General features: G+C 46.4%; 1 pseudogene; it reads left to right on the forward strand.

Moving 5' to 3' along the window:
- LOC127210528 (PRAME family member 8-like) overlaps positions 1-18,815 on the forward strand; it is a 31,289-nt pseudogene extending 12,474 nt beyond the window's left edge.
- The last annotated feature ends 3,373 nt before the right edge of the window (positions 18,816-22,188 follow it).

Genomic DNA, 22,188 nt, shown 5'->3' on the forward strand with positions numbered 1-22,188 from the left:
CAGCAATCTGCCTGCCTCTGCCTTCCAAGTGATGGGATCACAGGTGTCCGCCACCATGCTCGGCTCGATTATTTCTTTGTAGTGGTTTGGAGGCATAGTGCCTTAATGTCAACCAGGTGTTTTTCACTTTCACACGAACTCTCAGGACCCAGCTTTTCAGCATCCTGTGTGTGCTGGGGATGCTCAGACTGCCGTCTCAGAAGCTCTCAGACTTCCTTCATGCTGTCTTGGAAGCAGGCAAGACCCAAGTCTTACTAGGTTCCTTCCTTGCTGAACCACGAGAATCAATAATACCTTTGAGTCCATCAGTGGATGAGTGACCCACGGGTGAATGACAGTGTCCTTCAGCACTGTCTGGGGTTTAAGGACATTTAACTCTCAACACCAGGATTTGGCTAATAGAAAGAACTTCTTCTGAAATTCTTAGGGCACACTAAACGACTTGCATAGAGGGGAATTTCATTCAGTAACCATTTATTGTTTTTGTTTTTGTTGGTTTGTTGTTGTTTCTTTGAGACCTGGTTTCTTTGTGTAGCCTTGGCTGTCCTGGAACTCACTCTGTAGACCAGGCTGGCCTGGAGCTCAGAGATACACCCACCTGCTTCTGCCTCCCTAGTGCTGGGATTAAAGGCATGTGTTGCCGCTGCGGGCCATCCCATCGCCACCCACAACCTTTTAAAGTGACTGAATTATTCCCTTAAAATACATCTCTAAGACCTCAGCAGATTTTACCATGCTGCGCGCATGTGAAGAGACAGCCACGTCTGTTGAGACCATGAACCTGTAGGGCAAGGCCCTGTACTTCTGGAATCCTGGTTTCACCCTGGCAGCCGAAGCGGAGCCAACTGTGGAGTTTTTTGATGGGTCTGAACGGATAAGAAGGGGGTGCTTCGGGTGTCCGGGTGTCCGAAGGAGTCCTGTGGGCCCGACTGTCGCCGCTGGTGGGCGTGGGCTGGTCTGGGTGGTCCTGGCTGTAGTTGTAACTTTGAGAGGCTCCTCTGTTCTGCTAGTTAGGAGGAGTGAATGGGACGAACCAAGCTTGGTCGGTTTCGAGGAAAGCTTTGACCAGCTTACTTGCAGAAGTGAAACAAAGAGGGAGGGGAACCTGAGCAAGCAAGGGTTAAAGGTTAAGGGCCCCGTAAGAGAAGGGAAACTAGTCACTGTGGCTATGGAAAATACCCTGTAGGAGGAGCTCACAGCAGCTCCCTGGAGTCAGTCTTTTAGGTATGCACTCTTCTTCTGGAAGTGCAGATAGAGGAAAGTCCCTAGAAACTGCGGCTTCTGAGAGGATTTGGCTCTTGGAGAAGCTACCAGCTTTTCCTACTTCTGTTTAACTTCAAACTTGCATACGAAACAGGCTTAGAGATCCTATGTTGAAAGCAAGCTCAGCAACCTTTATCCTCTGTTCTGGACCAGGTTGTGGCCAGGTTTCCACTGGGCACTTGGAATCGTAAAGCCTTTTGTTAAAGGCTAGGATGATGGTAGAAAGTGTCTGACCGCTAACAACGCCTCTGCCCTTCAGCGACCAGCCTGATGCCATGGGAGAGAAACATTATCCTGAGGGAAGGTCATGTCCTCTGTGATGTCTGAAGAATGAACTCTTCCAGCACTTTTAAACTTCCCTCTAGAGTTCATTGTTTTTTTATTTTAGAAAGCAAATGTCTGGTGCAGGACATGGTGGCACACACCTTTAATCCCAGCACTTGGGAGGCAGAGGCAGGTGGATCGCTGTGAGTTTGAGGCCAGTGTGGTCTACAAAGGGTATCCAGAACAGCCAAGGCTAACACAGAGAATCCCTGTCTTGAAAAAAAACAAAAGCAGAACAAAAGAAAGCAGATGTCTGACTGGAAATACTAATTATATAAGCTGTCGGCTGACACCTTCCACATGAAGGTAGCAGAGACGTATTTATTTGGTCTTAGGCTGTGCGGTCCTTGGCCGGCTCATCCAAGAGAGTCTATGGCAAGAGACTCGCTAGCCAAGAGTCGTGCGCCTATTTAACCTGTTCAATGCATCTGAACAGAAGTACCCACTTAGAGGGAGAACCACGAACCAGAGCCTTAGGTGGATTGGATAGTGAGGAAGTTCCTACTGGTTCAACAGGTGGGGTAACCTGGAGCGCATGTGAGCGTTATAGCACTTCTTTGGCCTTATGGGAAAATCTGCGCCCGGAAATTGGCAGGCTCCTTAAGAACACACTGTAGGATGGACATGCTCATTATCCAGATGGGGTGGCTGAGTTACCATACAGCACCTTGCGGGTTAACTACCCCAACCCCGGTGTCTCCATTTCTAAATATCCATTTACGTAATAAACCTGAAAGTGTTAAGGATGCACAAGGGGGCTGGAGAGATGGCTCAGAGGTTAAGAGCAAAGGCTGTTCTTCTGGAGGTCCTGAGTTTAATTCGAAGCACATGATCTTCCTTACTTCCGGTGTGAGAAGCAATCCAGTTTCTCCATGGGAATCTGGCCAGTCACCCTTCCTATCAGTGTTATTCCTTTCTTTTTTTTCCCCTTTGAGACAGAGTTTCTCTCTGTAGCCTTGGCTGTCTTGGACTCACTTTGTAGACCAGGCTGGCCTCGAACTCATAAAAATCCACTTGCCTCTGCCTCCCGGCTGGATTTTGTTGTTGTTGTTGCTGTTGTTTTGTTCTTGTTTTTGTTTTTAGAAGCCCAAAGTGGCCAGGAAGTCCTGGTTTCCAGGTCAATGGAGTATTTGTTGTGGATCCTGGCAGAAACTCTGCAATCAAAACTTCTAGACCAACGGAACTTAAGGCTCTAGGAACAGGAAGCAAATATTTTCCTGGTGGGCTGCTAGGGGTGATAGTGATTCAGGGACCCGTGTTAGTGATCCTGACCTTCTGGAGAACACTGTCCTGGTCCTCCAGGCTTCTGCCGCCTAGTTCACACTGCTACCGTGTCTTCAGAAGGTCATTCTATCTTTCGATGAGGCCAGCTGCTTTACGACGGTGGGGAACACGGCAAGACCAGTGGATTCCATGACCGCAGGCCCACGGACACACTTCTCTGGCTGGAGGCGAGGGCCTTGGCCACATTGGGATGAGGGACACACCTTTTTCCTTCCCAGTCTATCTTTGTGATACTCAAATGAAGTTTTGTTTTAAATATAAATGAAGGGCAAAAGCTATGTACAACTGAGGCCTCCTGGTCTGTGTGTGATTCTTCCCTGCCCGTGTTCCAGTGTGTCATACAAGGGTTCTGGCAAGCTATCCGAAACATGTGAAATCTGTTTGACAAAGACAAGTGGTTCTTCTAGTCACAGAGAGGAGGCTTCCAGTCTTGAGAGCCCAGGGTGGTGGGCAGAGGAGCTGAGCGTCTCTCCTGTGGACTGCTTCAGAGCTGTGGGGAGCATGAAGAACAGGAAAAACACCAATGCTAGGACCAAGCAAGCTCACAGTAACTGAGGTCATAGGGAAGCAAGGTGCTAGTGAAGAGCCGCAAGTTGGTTCTCCGTAGGTGAGTTGGACAGAACACAGACCCTTTGTCACACTTACAAATGTCAGAAGTACTAAACTTAGGTTCATGTCTCTGCTGAGGCAGCTTCCTCGGGGACTCTTGGCCAGTTAGACATGACTGAGACCCAAAGATAAATGGAGACACTTTTATAAATCTTTTTAAAAAAGATTTATTTGTTTATTATTATGTATGTGATGCTGCCTGCATGTACATTTGCAGGCCAGAAGAATGGATCAGATCACATTATAGATGGTTGTGAGCCACCATGTGGTTGCTGGGAATTGAACTCTGGACCTCCGGCAGAACAGTCAGTGTCCTTAACCTCTGAGCCATCTCTCCAGCCCCGGAGATACTTTCAAAAATTTTTATTTATTTACTTTTATGTATATGAGTGCTCTATCTGCATGTACACCTGTAGGCCAGAAGAGGGCATCTAGATCCCAGTACAGATGGTTGTGAGCCACCCTGTGGATGCTGGGAGTTGAACTCAGGACCTCTGGAAAAGCAGACAGTGCTCTTAACCACTGAGCCATCTCTCCAGCCCATGGAGATACTTTAAATGGGAGGGCTTGCTGCCATGGGCAGTCATAAATATGAGCCAACAGCTTGGATGTTGACCCACTGCAATCTCATGTCTAGTCCTGGTGGCCGAATCCTTAGTAAATTCAGGCTTATTCAGAAGTTACTATTTCTAATAGGTAAAACTCTTAGATATTTTGTAGATTTTTTGGAGGTGGGGACAGGTTCAAATCTCACAAACCTATATAATCCCTTCAACTTTTAAGATATATTTTCAGTGTTTCACTCAAGCTAAGTTTTGAGCCACCACTCAAGTAAAAAAAATTCTTATTTAAGATTAATCTACAGATGCCAATCATCACTTCTTGAGGCACACAAATATCACTTCAGAGAAAGAGAGATGGTCTAAAAGATTGGCTGCCCACATGTGACCTGCTGAGGAAGACAGCTCTCCACTGACTCATGTGTGAGCACTGTCCTCTGTGGGAAAAGCCAGTCTCGATGCATATGCTGAGAAGTAGTCAAAGCACCAACACATGGAGTCTGACTCAGCTCAATGCTTCGGAAAAAAAGAAATATAACCTGCTCTCTTGGCTGTCAGCTTGTTACCTGGTGCCGTAATGATCCAATTGCTATTTTGCTTTATCTAAGAATGTGGAAAACTTGTGTGAGTGGATTCTTCTATAGATAACTAAAAATCACAACCACAAGCTACAGGGCACAGGTTGAAAAAAAAATACAATGAATGGACTATCATTTTACAGAAATGGTTTTACTGCTTGTGTGCTAGTCCGTTTATCCCAAGTGCTGGGGTTAAAGGCATGCACCACCACCGCGAGGCTCACTAGTCTGTTTCTTAACTCCAAGTATTTGTAAGATCTGAGGATGTAAAAATGTTTCAAAAGTCTGGGCAGTGGTGGTGCACGCCTTTAATCCCAGAACTTGGGAGGCAGAGGCAGGCAGATTGTTGTGAGCTTGAGGTCAGCCTGGTCTACAAAGTGAGTCCAGGACAGCCAAGGTTACACAAAGAAACCCTGTTTCAGAGAGAGAAGGGGGTGGTAGCAGATCAGGGTCACGCCTAATGGTATAAAGTGCATGTGTGTGGAAAGAAAAAACAATAGACAATAGATGTTACTCTTGTGTGCTCTTAATCTGAACTTTGATATATGCATCAGTATTTTCACTAGAACAATCATATAAGGTAGGTATTGTCACAGAGATAAAAATGGGAGTCACAGGTTAGGTCACTTTCCTATTCTCGCTGCCTATGAAACTGTTCATTTTCAGATCGTTTTGAAATAGCTCTGTATCCAATTCAAGTGGCCTTTCAGCTTCTCTCTGGTTGTAACTACCTAACGTAGCAGCAAAGGGTTAAGTATCATTTTCAAATAGCAAGAAGCTACACCCCCTAACTGCAGTCAGGCAGAAGTTACTCTTACCTTGCTCAGCAGGAAGCTAGGTGCATTAGGGAAACACTCACTTCCCCGTGGCACAGACGCCCTTATCTTGACTATTATAAATGCTGACTCTTACGTCAACTGGAAACCAGAGGGTTTCCACTGTGTGGACACAAGTGTGTGGTGTGGCAACAGCGTAGATTGTCACAAGCTGACTCACGCCTGTGTTTGCATCAGTCTCAATGACCAATAAAGACATCACAGGGTGGAGTAGGGTCACCCAGGACTTGAAACTCACTTTACTGTGTCTGATGTCGGTGATAGCATGTAAGGAATAAGGCGCATCTCAACTACTCAATCTGAGGTACTTCTGTAGATGACAAAGAAGAGGTCCCGGGATTTGAACCCCAGATCTGGTTCCAAAGGCAAACCATTAACTCTGCTTCAAAACCACTGTTCAGTCTCTTCCCCATGGTGTTGTAAGCATTTTCAGTCTACGTGCATGTTAATCGCTCCCGAATACATCAGACCGGCTGGCACATGTTAGCTCCGTCTTTAGTTTCTAGTCTATTTTCTTTTGATCTGTGGTTAATGCCTTGGGCATTGCCCTCCCAAGTGGCCCAGTTGTCTTACTCACCCTCCTGACCTTTTTAGCCTTCACTTTCTATTAAGACTGTGTCTTCACACCCCCATCTATTGATGACTTTATTTTCTCTTAAATCTTATCAGCTGGTACCTTTATGTCCTTTACTTTTGTCCAAGTAACCATCTTGCAGCTTGCTTGGTCTTCCTGGTGAGTATTGTCCGGCTACCTGCTGTCCTAACGCTTGAGAACCAGAGCTTGGCTGAAAGACTCTGAAAAGTCCAAGCCGCTGAACTCTCCACCAGCTTGTAATTCAATTCTATTGATCAAATCGGATGTGGTGGCGCACGCCTTTAATTCCCAGCACTCGGGAGGCAGAGGCAGGTCACTCGCTGTGAGTTCGAGGCCAGCCTGGTCTACAAAGCGAGTCCAGGACAGCCAAGGCTATACAGAGAAACCCTGTTAGGAACAACCAAAAGAAAAAAAGAAAAAAAGAAAGAAAGAAAATTCTCTTGGCCTCCAAATATTGCAGAGGGAAGGAGGGAAGGAGGCAGACAGGTGTTCGTAGACGTTCCTAAGCTAACTTTGCCTTTTCTTGTAACTAGTTTCCCTTTATTATCTAGATTATAAACAGAACCTGGACCAGTAAGTTACTGTACAAGGAGAGTTGGTGACTTGCTGTTGGTCTTTTGTGGTCTTTCCAATTCCTCCGTCATTAGACTTGACAGTTATGCCACAGGTGTCTCTAAGAGGGGCTCCAGTCACCAACTCTTTCCTGTTCTTTCTGAAATTGCCCCTCTGGTGTTTCTGATTGGGAGACTTGAGGTCATGTGACTCTCCTTTAGCAGCAGAAACTCTGAGAGAAGAGTCACTGTGGCGATGGGACTCCTGGGGACACTCTGCAAAGGCCTCAAGGGATCTTAGGAGACAGCATGCAGACGTGCACAGCTGTGATGACGAGGAGGGCTGGTGCCCTGCAAAGGAAGGCTTGGCCATCTCATTGTGTTTTCACCCAGCTCAGCTGGCAGTCACAGATCACCTGTGTTGACTCTGTGAAACTGAGAACCATCTTACTTTTCTGACCTTTGTCCCCAGGGCATGCCCCTGGGGCACATCCACACTGCAGTTCAATTTTCAGATTATTTTGCAAAAGCGGTCAGACATGCTCTTTTTTCCCCCTGGTGGTTTCCAGGTGCCCTCTAGCAGTCAGACAATCTTTTTTCCCCCTGGTGGTTTCCAGGTGCCCTCTAGCAGTCAGACATAATCTTTTTTTCCCCTGGTGGTTTCCAGGTGCCCTCTAGCAGTCAGACATGCTCTTTTTCCTGGTGGTTTCCAGGCGCCCTCTACTGGTTTATACATTTAAAGCTCTATCTTACAAAACTGCAGATGGGAGACTGGGCTTTTCCCATGGCTTTTGCCCTGCCTTAGTTTTAGTCCTTTATCTCTTTTGGGGTCATCTTTTAGACTCTGGCCTCAATAGTTAGCCCTAACCATCCTTCTATATCACCCATGCAAGGGTAATTTCCCATTTGAAAGGCACAGAACTGGAAAATTTGGGTTAGTCTTTTTTTTTAAATCACATCTGAACTTTCCTTGAAAGACATAAAAGACCGTTTACTCACCACCTTCTCCTCATCTCAACAGGGAAGTGACAGACCAAATAGAGATTCTTGCAAGCCTAGCTTGAACCGATGCACCTCAGAGAGCCCCTCCAACCTCTTCCTGCCCCTCCTCCTTCTCCTTAAACCATACTGTACATACGCCAGCATTTCTGAGATTTCATATAGCTGTCAGCAGGTGGATCGCTGCGAGTTCGAGGCCAGCCTAGTCTCCAAAGTGAGTCCAGGACAACCAAGGCTACACAGAGAAACCCTGTCTCGAAAAAACAAAACGAAACGAAACAAAACCCCAAACAAATAAACAAAACAAAACAAAGAAAGAAAAAGAAAACCCATACAGCGAGAAGGTGAGCTCTCAGAGGACCGCCGGCTCTGCCTTCTTCTAATCAGTGTTTGCAGACCAAACTAGACTCACAAAGAATGGTGCTAAAGTCGGACCACTTCTGTTCTTACTCCTTAGTTCCTGGACCCATGTGGCCTCTGTACTGCGGATGTAGTAACACATGGTTGTTTCGTCAGTGTACATATATGTCTTAGTTAGGGTTTCTATTGCTGTGATGCAACACATGGCCATCGAAAAACCCAACCAACCAACCAAACACATGACCAAAGAAACTTGGGGAAGAAAGGGTTTATTTGCCTTACACCCCCACATCACTGTTCATCATTGGAGGAAGTCAGGACAGAGACCCAAGCAGGACAGGATCCCGGAGGCAGGAGCTGATGCAGGGGCCACAGAGGAGTGTTGCTTTCTAGCTTGCTCCTCATGGCATGTCCAGCCTGCTTTCTTATAGGACCCAGGACCACCAGCCCAGGGATGGCACCGCCCACTATGGGCTGGACCCTCTCCCATCAGTCACTAATTAAGAAAATGGTTTACAGCCGGATCTTATGGAGGCATTTTCTCCGTTGAGGTTGAGGTTCCCTCCTTTCAGATAACTCTAGCTTGTGCCAGCACAACATACAACATCCAGACTGGGGACATGCTAAAGCATTCAGGGTGTTGTGTTAACACTCTTGTTTTCCGAACTTTGCCCTGACCCTTTAAGACGCACCAGCTCTCAATGATGTGCCACATATTCACTTGGTCTTATAGTGGGTCATAGACATGACTTGAAATTCTACAAGTACGTCCCGTTGCCCTTTCCTAAGCTTTCTGGTATGAGAATTTTCAGAGCTTCTTCGCGCAGGCAGCTGACCAACTGAGATCCAATAAGAGGAGCATTTGATTTTTTTTTTTTTTAATGTAAAGGAAGTTAACTTTGGTCTGCAAGGTCTTTTCAACTCCATGCAACATAGCTGTTAACCCATTATGCTCTTTCTATCTCTAAAGATACAGGTTGCTATGAGTAGCCATTCTTACCTGTGTGTGTGTGTGTGTGTGTGTGTGTGTGTGTGTTCACACACGTGCAGAAGTACTAGGATAGGAGGCCAAGGGTTGGGAAGGCATCCTGTGACTGAGTTCTGCATGGTGGCCAGCAGGTGGCAGCAACTACACACACACCAAAGCTGTATGGTCACTGGGGCAGTTGGACTGTGTTGTGTTGTTGCTTGAACTGGGAAGCTTCCCCCACCCTGCAACCCGCCCCCCCCCCCCACACACACACAACAGATGGGCATTTGTTAGCAACAACATCAACAAAAACTGAGCTGTGATCACTTGAAGTCGTCTGAATACATGGAACTACATGTGTGGGAACATGTTCATCCCGACTAGAGAACTGGAAGGTGGGTGGGTGGGGGTCTGCAGTGAGGGTACCCCTTCTGAACGCGGAAAAGGAGCTACAATATACTACTGTGTCTTCCAGATTGTTCAGCCTGCCCAGAATTCACAGCATTTTTCCTTTTGTTGAAAATAGGCCCCTCACCCACCTTTTGATATATACTTATTTTATTTCCCCTCTCTTTACTTCTCCTAGTTCCTCCTGCACTCCCCAACCATTCGGATTCACACCCCCCCCCTTTCTGTCACTCAGTAGAAAACAAACAGGCATCCATGGGATAATAATAAAGTACAATAAAATATGGCAAAACAGAAACAAACACGTCTGAATATGACAAGAGAAACAGAGAAAAAAGAGCCCAAGAAAAGACACAAGATCTAAAAGCAGAGACCCTCTTGTTCTCACACTGGGGAGTCCCATGAAAACACAAAACTGGAAGCCATCATATATACTCAAAGGACTTGTAGGGTGAAAAAAGAGAAACAATAAAGTTAAAAAGAAAAAAGGGATAATTATTTTTAAAGGGGGGAGAAAAAGCCCTGACAGAACATTATGAAACAAGAAACCGCCAAAGATGCCACAGACCTCGTTTTGTGTTGGCATCTACTCTCTTGAAGAAAACTAAATTTTCTCCCAAGTGGTTATCAATTGGAGATAGCTTCTGGATTATGGATGGCCGCTCTAGGACCCCATCTGCTGCAGAGTCATGCAGGCCGTGTGTGTGGTGTCTCAGTCTCTCTGAGTTCATCACTGCACCAGCCCTGTTGTGCTTAGAAAGCCTTGTTTCCCTGGTGTCCTCCATCCCCTCTGACCCTTACACTTTCTGCCTCCTCTTCAGCAGCGCTCCCTAATCTCTGACGGGAGGGATTTGATGAAGACATCCCCTTTAGGGCCGAGTATTTCACTCTGTGCCTATTGCCTGGCCCTCACAGCATTTTTATTTTGGCTCTTTTTCTTCTTTTGGCTCTTTGGCATTTCCTAGCAGCATTGTTCGGTACTTCAGAAAACCATTTATAAGAACAGTCACACTCCTTTTACCCACCCTACCCTGGTGTTTCCCAGTTCACAGTAACTGTACCTTTCTCTTTAGGGTGTAGATCACTGTGGTTCTGGACTAGCAGAAGGCAGGTCTCAACATAAGCTACCTTTCCCTTATGGCTATGAGAGCAAGAGGCCATGTGCAGGATTCCTGACGTGCATGTTGTAGACAAAGGATGCTGGGAAGAATCTGCTTGAGATCATACACAGGACAGGTTTATGTTGGCTCAGGACTCCCAACTACAGGTACCTGATCCTGTAGTTTTGGGCCTCTGATGCTACAGTATATCACGATGGAACCACTTGGCAGGAAGAGCTGCTTACTTCATGGTAGCCAGCAAGCCGAGAAAGGGCTGAAGTCCCACTCCCCTTCACAGGGTCATGTTGGGGAGATGGCCTGATGTATTTTGATGCTAATTAATAAAAAGCCATCCTACCCTGAAGACACTTCAGACCACACTATAGTTCTGACAATACTAAAAGAATAGGAAGTAAGTCCAATGACCAGGTGACAGGGTAGGTAAGAGACTTTGTCCATCTTGCAGAGTGTGAAACAGACGTTGATACAGGAGAAGTAGAGAACTGAGGTTATTCGTGTAGTAGTGACTTTTAAAGTCAAGGCTCGAAAGGTCAGCTGATTGTGACTTCACATCCATCAGGATCAGAGCCTAATTAGGCACAGAACAATAAGACCGTTTCAAGTCTGGGTATCACACACCTGGGGTGCCACCATAACTGTGCCAGAGAGTCAGACTAGAATGAGCTCCAAATAGAGCAGAGGCAGTGACCCCAACTAAGGCCACCTGAAGTTAGTCAGTAGCCAGACAACTGTAAGGGAGACCCCAGCCAAGATTGGCAGAATTCAGCAGAACCACATGGCAGGGGGGGGGGGTTGTTCAGAGCATGATAAACGGTGGGGATTTGTTTTTGAGATTATAATAAAGTTACATCAACTTTCCTTTCCCTTTCCTTATTCCAAACCGTCCCACGTACCTCCCCCTCCTCTAGCTGTCTTTCACAATCACAGCCACTTGTTCACCAATTGTTGTTACACACGCATATGTATATGTGCAATTAACCTAATCTCTATAATGTTATTCATATGTCTGTTTTCAGGGATGACCATTTGGTATTGGATAAACAATGGTCTTCAAATTTATTTTATTTTGTATGTATGTTGTTTTGTCTGTGTATGTGTCTGTGCACCAAGTACATGCATGGTGCCTGTGGATGCCATGCAAGGGCATCATGTGCCCTGGAACTGGAGTAACAGATGGTTGTGAGGAGCCATGTAGATGCTGGAAATCAAACCCAGGTTCTCTGGAAGAGCAGCCAGTGGTCTGTCTCTCCAGCCCCAGTGGTTGTCCATTTGAGCTGTGAAGTCTTTGTTGTTTCTATGTAGGATTAGTTGGGTAAGGAGTCCTCCTAACCGTGCTCCATCTGGGGTCCCATGTGCAGCATTCTTCCTGCCATAGAACGTAGAAGCCCCCCAAAATGTAGTCAACATCCCCTTGTCCAAGTGACACAAGGGCCCAGTCCCAGTTAATCAAATGCTTGTGTGTGGGACGTTGAGTGCAACTGCATCTAGGAGTGAAGGTCAAATTTTCCAACATCTCACGTCTTGATATTGCTTGCTTCAAACCTTGATGGTGGCAGTGCAAGCTGCGTGTGGTCCTCACACTGACAATTTTAGTCAGTTCTCATGAGTCACCAGCTCTCCTCCGACTGAAAAGTTTTCCAAGTACATTTTGCTTGCAACTGATGATTTCATAAATAGGGAAATATTCTCACATAACATTTATCTTTGTTTACATGGGCCAGTGGTCCCATGCCCACCCCATTGGAGATTGTTCACTCGGACTTTCTTTGTAATTTGTGTGGTGGTTAGTCTCAGCTGTCAACTTGGTGTGTTCTAGAGTCACCTAGGATGAGCCTCTGGGTACACCTGAGGGAGTTATTTTGACTAGGATAACTGAGGTGAGAAGACTCACCCATCATAGGCGGCGCCATTCCCTAGGCTGGGATCCTGACCATGGAGGAAATGTGACTGGCTGTCTCAAGCTCCTTCTGCTGTGATTTCTCCATAATGATTGACTGACACCTCAACGTGAACCAAGAACCAAAGTAAACCCTTTCTCTTTTAAGATGCTTTTCCAGGGTAGTTTATCACAGCAACAGGAAGGGAAGATATGTCAGTTAGCTAGATGTGGGGGTTAACCTAGAGCTACCATGTATTCAGATGCTAATTGCTTGCCATTCCTCCTCCCCAGGTTCTCACTGTTTAAAAGCAGACTATTACATACCCCAAATGTTGCCTCCAAATAATCCCTGTTGGACCAATAAAGTGCCTACACCTGGGCAGGGCAGAAGTGAGGTAGGCATGGTGAAGGTTTGAGGGCTGAGAGGACAGAAGGATCACGGGAGAGGAGAGACTGGCGAGGTGAGGGGGGTGGAGTTAGTGTACACTAACCATGGCTTACTGTAAAGATGAGCCACGTGGCCAGGAGGAATTTACTCTGAGGATTGATTGGCGGTGTGGCTGGAGGAAAACAGCTCAGATGGAAAGCATGTGCAAGTATTTATATTATTTTGGATGGGAAGTAGCCCAGAGAGGAATGATTAAAGCCAATGGCATTGGGTGTGAGACTGTGAGATAACGAGGTAGTTTAGGGGGTTAATATCTGCTCAAGTCCATCATTTAATATGGGTACCTTTTCACTGAATACAAGTTACTTTGCATTTTATTTTATTAAGATGTGTGTGTGTGTGTGTGTGTGTGTGTGAGAGAGAGAGAGAGAGAGAGAGAGAGAGAGAGAGAGAGAGAGAGAGAGAGAGAGAGAGATGCAGTGCTTGTTGGATCCTCCAGAGCTAGAGTTACAGGTGATTGTGAGCTGCCCTGGTGCTGGGAATGGGGCTCGCACCCTCTGCAGAGCAGCAAGATGCCCTAACCACTGAGCCATCTCTTCAGCCCCTTGAATTCTATTTTAATCTCCTTAGATTTGTGGCTTGTAAGTTTTTTTTTCCAACATAATATTTTATTGACTCTTTGGGAATTTCACACCCTGCACCCTGATCACACTCATTTCCCAGCTCTTCTATGTCTGCTCCCCACTCCTACCCTGTAACCTCCTTCCTCTAAAAAAAAAAAAAAAAAAAAAAAAGTAGTTTTAAAGTTTTGATCGCTCTCATACTATCCTATATGGAAACCTAGACCCACAGACATTAGCAGGACACTTAACAATCTTTGCTTGCCCCTGAGTCACTGACATTTGAATCTCAGGAACTCTTGAATCTGGGAAGAAATTGGATAACCACCAACTTCCCCATCTCCTGGTTGTCAGCTGTCTCCTAGTTAGCTTGAGGCTCAACAGAGCTAGGACCCTGGATAAGGTTCAGCTGGCATTGCTCCAACCTTCGTATCTCTCTAACATACGATGGCTCTGTACCGTAGTGGAGGCCCTCGTCTCTCATCCGGATTATCCCAGTAACTCAACAGGCACAGGAACCTCACATGTGACTGTGGGCAGGCCTTCTGTGACCTGGTCCTCACTTCCCATCGCAACTTCTGACAACCTCAGGGTAAAGACTTCTTTCTGACCACGTCCATCATTTGCAGGACACTGAGCCCTTCCACACACAGCTCTCTGTGACTATAAAGCTTTCCTCACTAGGTGAATATCTACACGTCCATCAAGGCCAGCTCAGTATCACAGACTATGTGGATCCCCACGGGGACCTGACGTGCGTTTCTGGTAGCCCTGCTGTTTATTCAGCCTTGTTTCTATGGCCGAGCATTTACTTCCTCACTTCACTACTTGGTGCTGTTGTACTCCCACAACACAGGCTGGGCTGGTGGAGCACTCAAACAACGTCTTCGCAGCGTACGGAGGAGTGAGTTAAAAATGAAGAGGGGAGGAAAGGAAGACCCTGAAGTCCCAGGAGCTCAATTCTATTCTGCAGAAATATTGAAAATGTTCACTCTGCCAAGAAAACTGTCCTTGACACTTAAGAACCATATTTCTGAGGAGAGTGACAGAACGAGAGTGCATGGCAATTACTGCCTCGCTTGGAACGCTGTTCTGAGACAATGTATCAATCACACTAACGTGGGAAAAGTCGTTTCCTCCTTGGTAACTGACTGAACTGCAGAACAGCAGCTGATGGTGGGTCCTGGGCAGGTTATGACCGTTGGCATCAGCTATGGCTTGAATCTGGCCTCGGATAAGTGTCTTGCCCTCTGGACCCGAGTTCCTTTCTTTGGTAGGATTCTAGTGCACTGCTAGACAACCTGTCAATAAACACTTACAAACTTGTATAGGTTACAACTCCTTCCATTGGAATTGTGCAAGAAGGAGCTAGCGCTTGGCACTAAAGACTCCATAACACGGGAAACAATTTTTAATCATGTGATGTTCTTGCCACCCAGCTTTAAGAAGTCTTGAACTGTATTTACTGGCTTGGAAATTGTTCATGACAATTTGGCAGGAAAAAACACTTTGAACATGTACAATTGTGATCCTATTGAATATTTTCGAAAAACACATCCACATACATAAATACTATATATTTGTGCCAAAAAAAAAAAAAAAAAAAAGGGTTGGAGAAACAATCACCAAAACCAATTATTGTAATATAGAAGAACATGAGAAACACATTACAAATAAATACATTTTAGCTAAATTGATTTAGTGCTGAATAGTCTTTATGTGTCTGTGTGGCTGCATCCATAGACAACAGGAATTCCCAGCCCTAATGAGAGAACCTCACGTTGCAGCAAACAGTGGTCAGTGTATACAGATCCTGGCTGTCAGGATGCTCTTTGATTTTCTTTTTTGTTTGTTTGTTGTTTGTTTTGTTGTTATCTATTATGTCTCTTTTCATATGTAGGGGGTCTATAGGTGGAGGTAAGAAAAAAACAAAAAACAAAAACAAAAACAAAAAACACCGTCTTCCCTGCCATGAGGGTCAACAAAGCCCTTCATTCCTGACTCTTGTTAGTTCTCTTACTGCTGCGCTGGGTACCTAATGCAGTGCAGCTGCCTGTTGGGTTGTACTTTATTCAACTGGAAGGATGCTTTTCAGTCTTGCTGTTAGCTTAAGAGGCTAACTGGCCCTTGGGATGGTTTATACAGGCAGGATCTAAAATCCCCAGGGAAATGATGGTGTGGACATGCCTGAGGGCTGTCTAGATTAGGCAGTAGTGAGGTAGGCTCACCCTCATGTGAGCAACACCATTCCCTGTGCCTGCCCTGAACTGCATGACAAGGAGGAGGCTTCGCTGAACAAGAGCTTCAGCACGCTGCCTCCTCACAGTGAATGGTGCGATGTGCCCAGCAGCCTCCCCACCCCACTGCCACGCCTTCCCCACAGTGACAGACTCCCCTTGGGTTATCAGACAAATAAACCCTTAAGTGACTTTTGCCAGGAATTTTGTCACAGTGAGAAAGGTAATGCGTGCAGTCCTTAGGTGACTGACCAGAGCTTGAGATGCTGGTGTGAGACCTGAGGACCTAACGCATACATCCCTGTTTCACAGGAAAGTCCCTCAGTTTTGCCTGGGCAAATATCTTCCAAGGTGAACTGATTTCACTGGGCCCATGTTAGGAAGAGCTGAGCTGGCTACCCATGAAGACATTGTTTTTTTCCAATTTGACCCTGAGTTCTTAAGGCTGCCAGGTCTCAGGCTCTGACCCTGACAAGAAGAGCGTTGCCTTGAGTCTCAATGGCTAATTAAAGAGACAAACGGTGGCAGGCAGAAAACAGACTGGTCCAGCATGCCCACCCCGGATGGGGAACAGACTGTATGCACATCTAAGGCGTACTGGTCCAAGTGTGACCATCACTGCCAGTGTTCTGATGTGTCCTGCAAGGTGACCTGACAGTTTGTCAGAAACCTGACATCTCTTTGCCAAAGTAAAGCCATTCTTCTTGTCACCAACCTTTGCCCTCCCTCAGCTTACACTTCCTGGAGAAATGACAGTTGAATGGAACCCACTGTTTCAAACCTCCCCCCCCCAATAGCTGAAGGTCATTGTATCTCTAGACCAGAAGTTCTCAATCTGTAGGTTCAACCCCTTTGGGGTCTCATGTCAGATATTCTGAATATCAGGTACTTACATTATGATCCATAGCAATAGCAAAACTACAGTTATGAAGAAGCAATAAAATAATGTTAGGGTTGGGGGTCAGCACAACATGAGGCACTGTATTAAAGGGTCGCAGAGTTAGGAAGGCTGAGAACCACTGCTCTACACCGTCCTCCCCCATGCCAGGATAGTCAGAGAGAGAGGAAGCTTCAGTCTCGAGAGCCCAGGGCAGACCGATGAGCAGAGGGCTGTCCTGTGCACTGCATCAGAGCTCTGAGGAGGATGAAAAGCCGTTCCTTTTTGTCCTGCCTTTTCGGTCCCTTTTGATCTTTTGGCTTTTGCCTAGCCTTAGACTCCCCCTTTCTACACCAAATGCGCAAGGCTTAGAATGCACAATAAAGTTTAGCTCCTGGCTTTTCAGCTGTCTCTTTTGTGGCTGCTTTCTGCGCTCTCCAAGCTCCGGATTCCCTCCCTGCTTTGGAGAAGCAGGGGGAGCCACTTCCTGAAGAGACGCTGCAGATCCCGCAGATCCCGTGAGTGAGTGTAATGGCCGACATGCGCAGAGGAGGCATCTGAAGGTGGCAGCAGACCTTTGACTCAGCTCCCGGGTGAAAAACAAGCATGCTTCTTGCAGTGGGCCCAGCGGAGAAAGGGCTCCATACACTTCTGCTGTAGGAAGATGAAGATCTGGGCTCTGCCTGCCCGGGGGATCATTGAGATCTTGAGTGTTTTCCGTCCAGAGCACATCGAGGAATTCGAACTGAGCACGGAGTGGAATGCGTTAAGGCTAGCACAGCTTGCTCCCTTCTTAGGCCAGATGATGAATCTTCGCAAACTCTTCCTGGCACCCACTTGCAGGAATGCCCTCAAGATTGCCAACAGGACATCAGAGAGAAAAGAGACGTGTGTCAGGAAGTTCATCTCTCGGTTCTCCAAACTAAACTATCTGCAGCACCTCTCCCTGAGTGGCATCATCTTCCTCAGAGGCCACATGAATCAGGTCCTCAGGTAAGCAAGGATGGGGAGCTGGGTCAGCGACCAGAGCAAGCTTCTCCCTTTTACTTTAAGGATTAGTGGTGCGTGGCACCTGCCAGTCACTGGGAACTAACATGTAGGACTCAGGCGACTATGAAAGTTACTCCTGTTTCCATGTGTAGCGAGTCACGGTCTCAAATGCCCACTCATGAAAGGGGAGGGCTTGGGTGGGATAGAGGGTACGTCAGATGTGCTAAGGATGGGTTGTGATTCTTGGAATCGTGCCCAACCAATGAAATGGAAAGGGAACAGGAAGGGAAGAGCAACAATTACGAGTCTGAGGGACTCACCAGTGTGGAGGTGAGCTCTGTGCTCAGATCTGTGAGAACAGCCTCAGCCTGCCCCAAACTTCCCATGGGTGAAATGTTTTGAGCCCCAGCAGAGCTGAGTGCTTGGGACAATGGGGATGGTGTCGGGGAGTAAATGACAGCAAGAGTGACCGTGCAGAGGCTGTGATGGAACCCAGAGTTCATTGAGCTCAGAGGAAATGTCCCTAGATCTTCTCAGGACTCTCATGGGTTGGAACTTCTCCTGTGTGCTTTCTGCGCTTATGGGCTGAGCTGGTTTTCTGCTTGAGAGTGAGGCCAGAAGATGAGTTGCGGGGTTGACTTGACTGAGCAGATTCCAAAGGAAGCATCTTAGATAATAACATCCTTGATCATTTGGTCAAACTGACCCGTGGGGCACCTGGTTCCTTCCACCTCTGGGTAAATCCCACCCCACACTCGCCAACAACATTTGCCACAACTAACAGCCTGTCTGTCCCTAGGTGCCTGATGACGCCCTTGGAGACCCTCTCCATCACTGACCACCAAATCTCACAGTCAGACTTGGATGGCCTCTCACTGTGTCAGAAGCTCTTTCAGCTAAGACATCTGGACATGCGTGGTGTGGTCTTACTGGTTTTGGATGTTGTACCTTTTGGAGTTTTCCTAAAGAAGGTGGCAGGCACTTTGCAGTCCCTGGACTTGAAGGGTTGTAGGATGACGGACCCTCATCTCCTGTCCTCATTCCTGCCCTCAGCCAGTGCTGCCAGCTCACCAAGGTCAGTTTCTATGACAATTATTTCTCCGTGCCCATCCTGATGGACCTTTTACAGCACTCAGCCAACTTGAGCAAGATGAATGAGGAGCAATACCCGGCCCCTCTGGAGTGCTACGATGAATTGGGTAATGTCTCCATAGAGGGATTTGCCCTACTTTGTCCTGTGTTCATAGATACACTCTGGGTCACAAGGTAGCCAAAGAGCATCTCCTTTGCTGCATGTATCTGCAAAACATGCGGTCAGCACTGTGTCTGTAGCCTACGGTACAGACTTTTCTGTTGCTGGCAATAAATAGGGAGACATGACTTTGGGATTTGAAGAAATGGAAGGCTTGGGACACATCTCTCATCTTGGGGGCGGGGGGTGGGATCTTGTGGCTTTAGACGCTGCTCAGAATGGAAACAAAATGGTGTATGTTGAGTTGGATCTTGGAAGCTGAAGTGAACAGGGAAGAACAGTGGGATTGTGGGAACAGGGGTCTTGTGGAGTCTGAAAGACAGTTGTGCATTTGTAAGTGGCTTCTGTCAGGACAGGATAACCAGTGGCTATGCCTTGCAACGGCACAGCTGGATCTGCTCCCTCTTCAGGCTTTTTCAGTTATTAACCTCATTGCCAGGCTCAGGGTCAGGATAGTTCAATGACTCCATGAGTGGGAAACAGACAAACAAACCAACCAACAAACTGGTATGTTGTAAAATCTTTGATTCCATTGTGATCCCTGAGATTGCGAACTGTAAAAACCTGTCTTTTGTTTAGTGTGCTCGAGCTCTAACATACACCTTTAATCCAAGATTTTTCTGTTTATTGTAAACAGGTGGTTAAGATATGGTTCAGCCAGCCCTAGCACACACCCTTACTCCAAGAGCTTTCTGTATACAGGATTTAATAAAGTTCACCCTAGGTCAAGAGGTGGAGCAGGAAACCAGCTGACAGGGATTAAACAGTAGGAGGGACTTTGAGTTGAGGGGTGTTTAGGACAGAGTGAAGAAGTAGAAGGAGCTCTTGGGCTTTTAGCTTTTAGCTCCTGAGCTCTTCAGCTCCTTGGCCTTTGGCTTTTTGGGCTTTGAGCTAGCAAGCCTTTGGCCTTGGTTTTTGGGCCTTTTCCTCTTGGCCTGCCAGCTGATCTGGTGAGCCATTTGGGCCTTTTCCATCGAGATGTCAGCTGAGTAAGACGGTCAGCTGGGTTCTTTCTCTGCCCCTCTGAGCTAGCAGGTTTTTCACTCCAGCATCTGACTCCTAAGTCTTTATTGGTAAAATACAAAGATATGGGATTTTCATTTAAAACAACACTGCTATCTATTGAGTAAAGTAAAGGCCCAGGTCAAATTGCCATCCATAAAATGAAAGCTTTTGTGACACTTCTTTTATTTTTCATTTTTGCCTGCATATTAGTCACAACTCTCTTGGCTGTTCAGTTATGTGCACAGACATTTTCAACTGAAGTAATCAACTAGATACACCTTCCTAATGGAGGTTTTAATGGATCACAGACAATTAACATCCAGGACACTCAGGCCACAAGGCACCGTGGACCTGTCAGAAGTGGCTGATGGGAAAGAGCAGACAACACAGGGCAGAGGGAAGAGGGCTTATGATATTTATTTCCTTTTCTCTTAAAAATTTTCTTTTTATTATTATGTCCTCTAGCCTGGCATTCAACTCTTGATTTTGTTTTGTTTTGGCTTTTTTTTTTTTTTTGAGACAGGGTTTATCTGTGTAGCCATGGCTATCCTGGACTCACTTTGTAGACCAGGTTGGCCTCAAACTCACAGTGATATGCCTGCCTCTGTCTCTGGAATGCTGGGATTAAAGGCATGCACCACTATGCCCAGCAAACTCCTGATCTTTTTGTCTTGTCCCAGTGAGATTGCCATGATGAACCACTGTCTCCAGACTTATTAACCTGCCTCTCATCTAGCTAGCTAGCTGTACTGGTTGGTTTTGTGTCAGTCTGACACCAGCCAGAGTCACCAGGAAGGAAGGAAGGAGCCTCTTTTGAGGAAATGCCTCCATGAGATCCAGCTGTAAGGCATTTTCTCAATTAGTGACCAGTATGGGAGGAACCAGGCTTTATGGTTGGTACCAAGCCTGGGTTGATGGCCCTAGGTTCTATAAGAAGTTAGGCTGCTTTAATCCCAACACTTGGGAGGCAGAGGCAGGTGGATCGTTGTGAGTTCGAGGCCAGCCTGGTCTACAAAAGTGAGAGCAGGATAGCCCGGACTGTTGCATAGAGAAACCATGTCTCAAAAAACAAAAGGAAGTTAGGCTGAGCAAGCCATGGGGAGCAAGCCAGTAAGCAGCACTTCTCCAAGGCTTCTGCACCAGCTCCTGCCTCCAGGTCCCAGCCCTGCCTGAGCTTCTGTCCTGACTTCCTCTAACAATGGACTGCGGATCTGTAAGTATAATCGGAATAAACCCACAACTTGCTGTATGGTCATGGTGTTTGTTGCAGTAATAGAAACCCTTACTCAGAATCAATCTGTCTATCTCTCTATCTCTCTACCATATATCAATATAATATAAGTGTAACTGTTATTCACCTGATGCCATTGCTGTCTTGGAAGCTTCTAGCCTCCATACAATCTACTCTAGGCCTAGAATGTTTCTAGCCTCTGAGACTTACTGCTGAATGAGCTCACCCTTTCTAGCTCTTTCTGAGCTCTGGCTGGCTGGTTCAACTGAACTAACAGGCTCAAACTCCTTTCCCAGATCACTTATTCAACCTGGCTTTTCTCTCAACTTCTGGTTTGCTCTGCTTGGCCTCAGCAATCTGTTCTAATCTTCCGGCTGCTCCTCCATCTCTGGCTGGTTCTGTCATCGCCTGTGTCTAGCGTGTTCTGTCCTCAGCGTGTCCCTGAAACTCCCAATAAAACTGCCTCCTCTCCTTTTTCTCTGTGCTGCTCCCTTAAGAAGCTTTCTTTCTCCTTTTTCCTCATGAGAGTTGGCCATACCCTAGTCTGTCAAAGCTTTCTCTGACTCATCTTTTTTTTTTTTTTTTTTTTGGCCACTCAATTAGACATCACTTTCAAACTTGGGACCTTTCTTCTACAAACTACTTTACCTTCATAGTTTGGGATTAAAGGCCTGTACCACCACACCTGGACCTAAGCTTTTCTTTACCTGATACTTGCCCTATATAACAGGCTGCTCTTGAACTCAGAGATCTGCTTGCCTCTGTCTCCTGGGATTAAAGGCATGTTTGTATCCCAGCCAGACCACACAGACCTAGGTCTTTAGATGTGCTCTCTTGCCAGAGCAGCCCTGTTCTGAATTAAAATTCTACAACCTACCAACCCATCTGTCTAGAGGCAGGTTTCCACTCGTAGGCCTGGGCCTACAGCTGCAAGCCCCCAAGCCAAGCTCAAAGATATCATTTCAAATGTGTTTGTATCCTTTTTATTGTTGATGAAAACCAGGTCTTACAATCCTAGCCTTGTCTTGATGTATCTCAGTAGCGTGGGTCACCTTGAACTTTCAATGTTGTGCCTATATGGATACACTGAGTCACTTGGAACTCACAGTGTAGTTCAGGCTGATCGGGAGCTAGTTTCATTTTCTTTTGTTTTGTTTTCCTTTCTTTTCTTTCTTTTTTCCCTTCCTTCCTTCAGTTCTTCATTCTTTCCTTTGTCCCTTCCTTCCTTCCTTCCTTTCTTTCTGAGACAAG

This window comes from Acomys russatus, chromosome 28 (assembly GCF_903995435.1).
Source record: "Acomys russatus chromosome 28, mAcoRus1.1, whole genome shotgun sequence".
Taxonomy (NCBI): domain Eukaryota; kingdom Metazoa; phylum Chordata; class Mammalia; order Rodentia; family Muridae; genus Acomys; species Acomys russatus.